The following is a 3733-nucleotide window of genomic DNA, read 5'->3' as shown; positions in this document are numbered from 1 at the left end:
TAATTCCAATCACAACACATACGCACACACACACACACACACACACACACACACACACACACACAGAGAGAGAGAGAGAGAGAGAGAGAGAGAGAGAGAGAGAGAGAGAGAGAATGAGATTGATTATAAATATCTCTTAAGGTTTTAAAGTTGCTGTCTACTTGGTGAGAAGATTGGGATAAGGGTTGTGAACAGGTCACAATGTATAGATCTGTTGTTCACTAAATACTGACAGCACCTCCTCTTTGCCAGGTACCACATTCAAGGGATCTTATGTGACATTGCAAAAAAAAATTTTTTTCCCACTGGTCTTTCTGCAATTGCAGCTTTTTGAAAAGAGAAAGACCCCCGGAGGGCATTGTCTACCAAGGACATCAATGAACAACCTTTTACACACAGGCTCTGCTTCAGGGAAAACAAACACGTCCCCTCCGCATTCTTTTCGTTCCTCCAAACTGACAACTGTTTTAATTGAGTTCCATGTGGGGAGTGGGAATCTCTTAGAAAGCAAAATCCCTTGCTTGGTTGGAAAGAAGACTTGGCATTGCCTTTGGCTACTAAAATGCAAATATTTGGGGGATAATTAGGAAGTGGCCTATGGATCTGTTTTTCAAGTTGTCCAATTGGAAATTGGACTGCGGAGCGACTTCCAAGGCGGAAGCAGGCCTCCCACAGGTGGCTGTGCGCAGTGTGTGCATTCCCGGAGAGGGGAGGTGAGTGGAAAGCCATGTGCGAACTCCCTGTAAATCCGTTACAGAGCTTTGTGAAATGCCCATGCCCTGGTGGAAGTAAGCACCCTTTCCAGGTGATTGCAAGAGATGAAAATGGAGAAAGGGATGCATGGAACCTCACATCAGTTGGACGTCTGAGGTGTTTGTCCCAGGCATGGCAAGAGTCAGATATGTAAGACGTTTACCAGCTCTCTGCTTCCCCTGTCCTTGGCTCTGCTCCCCTCTCTGGCAGCTTCACTCCTAAGCGGTTTCTCCTGTGTGCACCCACCACCTACCCAGGGGAGCCAGACCAGCATACAGCAAAGCTAAGTCCAGTGCAAGGGTTGCTTCTGTCTGGGTCATGCTTTGTTTGGGACTTGAGAGCTTTGCCACACCTCAAACAAACGTCAGTGATCTCACTGACCATGGTGAACCCACCAGTCAGCAAGGAGCTAGAGTGATATAGACAGCACAGACACAGAGACGAAGATTATTAGATGTGGGGACCGGATGACGGTAGAAATTCATGCTGTTGTGTTTGTCTATGCGGTTCATCCGTCCATCCACTCAGTCATCTCCTCATCCAACTATTTGCCTTAATATCATCCTATCCACCCATCCACTCACCCATTCATCCATCCTCCTATCTTCATGTCAATCCATCCATCCATCCATCCATCCATCCATCCTTCCATCTATCCATCCACCCACCCATCCATCCACCCACCCATCCATCCGTCCATCCATCCTTCCATCCATCCATCCATCCATCCATCCATCCATCCATCCATCCTCTTATCTTCATGTCCATCCATCCATCCATCCATCCATCCATCCATCCATCCTTTCATCCATCCATCCACCCACCCGTTCTCACATTTTCATTTGTCTATCAGTCTACTCTCCTATCTATCTGCTTCATGCCCACTCTCCTGCTGACCTACCTTTACATCCACCCACGCCTCCATGCGTTCGTCCATCACATCTGCCTATCCATTCATCAACGCAGTCACTCCGATAGCTACCCAGTCAGCAGTGGCTCCCACATTCATTGTAGAGAACAATGGCGTTTCCAGTGGGCAACACATTTTTAATGAAATAGAGAACTGTTTGTAATGGAGCAAACAAATGAATTCCATTTTACATGCAATGAGAGGGCGGGTCACACAACAAGCCTTGGCGTGTAGCACCGATCTGAGGGTCTGCACCCTGTTCCCTTAACTCTACTTATCTCAAAAGACGCTGCTCCATCTGCTTAGCCATGGGGGTTCCCAACAGGCTAGACCTCCTGGAATTACTTACTAAACAAAACCTTATTGTGTAAGGGCATGTTTATCTCTAGTTTCATTTTTACCTCATGATCATCTCTATCTTTTCAGAAGGAAAATGCGCCCTTTATTATAATGCCAAATCCCAGGAAAAAATAAAAAATATGTTTGATGTCAAAGCTGGGTGCGTTCTTACAATGCCGAGCCCATATGCTCCTCATATGCTAAGCTACTAACTAAGCTATTGAGTTATGCACCCACATAAAGGTGTCTCAGAAAAATCCTCAAAAATCACAATGATATTGGTGGTAAAGAGGTAGAATGCGAGTCACTCGGGACAGATTCTAGGAGAAGTGCCTCAGTACAAACCAGCAAGGTCAAAGGAGAAGTGGGCCAGATTGTTCGAACCTTTCCGCAATGCTTTAGATTACACACACGCGCGCGCGCGCACACACACACACACACACACACACACACAGACACACACACAGACACACACACACACCCCATTGATCTTAAATGCATATACCCCCCCCCCATACTATGATGTCTAAAATTCTTCCATTTTATCCCTGTCACCCCTGCATTTCAAAGCTGCAGGGGCCCAGCAGAGACAAACCCCTTCCCTTAGGCTGAGACTGAACAATAGAAGGCAGCCCGGCTCAGACACCGAACACTTAGGGACATGCTAGCATATCCCCAGTCCCCAGTCAGAAGGACTGTTTCCTCCACACGGAGCAGCTTTGGGGCAGGCTGTGCACATCTGAATCGGAAACGAATTCAATTTAGCCTGGTGTAATTGCGTATTTGATTCTTGACGATGACACGCAGTTAGGAGGGAAACTGACACTCTGTCATTTCTGTTCCAATGAGCCGAATTCCGACAAGTTCCCTCCTCACTACTGCGTGGCAGCTGGACCACCTGCTCTCCTTCTAAGAGGAAATTAAAGAGCACGGGGAGCTTGAAAATAGAGGCTCCCAAGCCGGTGCCTTTTGAGGGATCTGAAGGCAGATGAAGGAGGTAGCCAGGAGAGGTGTGCCTGGGCATCCTCCTTCTCCACAGACTAACAATAGACCTCCTTTCAGAAGTACTCTGCAGGGAGTTCTGCTTTAGAAATAGACGTTCTCTCACTCTTCATCCAAAGATCGCTTATGCCCAAGGTCAAATGTTCTGAAAAATTCTCAAATAATTCAGAAGTTTGGCACCGCCCATAGTATATCATCAAAGACCTTACAGTTCCAAATGCAAGAAAAGGTGTTTGCTGGACCATGGTTACCCAATGGCCTCTTCACCCAAGTCTTTATATGACCATAGGACCCTGAGTGATGTTTGCAAGCTGGATGACGGGCCAGCAGGAACCTTAAATCTTAGGGATGAAAGAGGAAAGTCCACAGGAGCTTAAGTAGAGGGCCCGGATGTCAATAGCCATGGAAACTAGACTTCCTGGGAGATGTGATTTAGATAATAATCGTAAAGTGAGGTTTTTTTTTTTTTTTTAAAAAGTGAACTTTCCAGTGGAGGCAACTATCCCTTTCTCCCTTCAGAGGACATTTGAAAACATGACGACAGTTTTGGCTGTCCTGGTGGGAGTTGTGTCCACTGTGGCATCTAGTCAGTGGAGGTCAGGGATGTTGGTGTCCCATCCTATATCATAGGATGGCTGGATAACACAAAATGACCTGGTTCAAACTTGTGTGTGTGTGTGTGCGTGTGTGTGTGTGTGTGTGTGTGTGTCTAGGTTAGAGGATAATGCT

Source organism: Acomys minous, assembly GCF_964271855.1.
Source record: "Acomys minous genome assembly, chromosome: 2".
In the NCBI taxonomy this organism is placed as follows: domain Eukaryota; kingdom Metazoa; phylum Chordata; class Mammalia; order Rodentia; family Muridae; genus Acomys; species Acomys minous.
Note: the sequence above shows the minus strand (reverse complement) of the source record.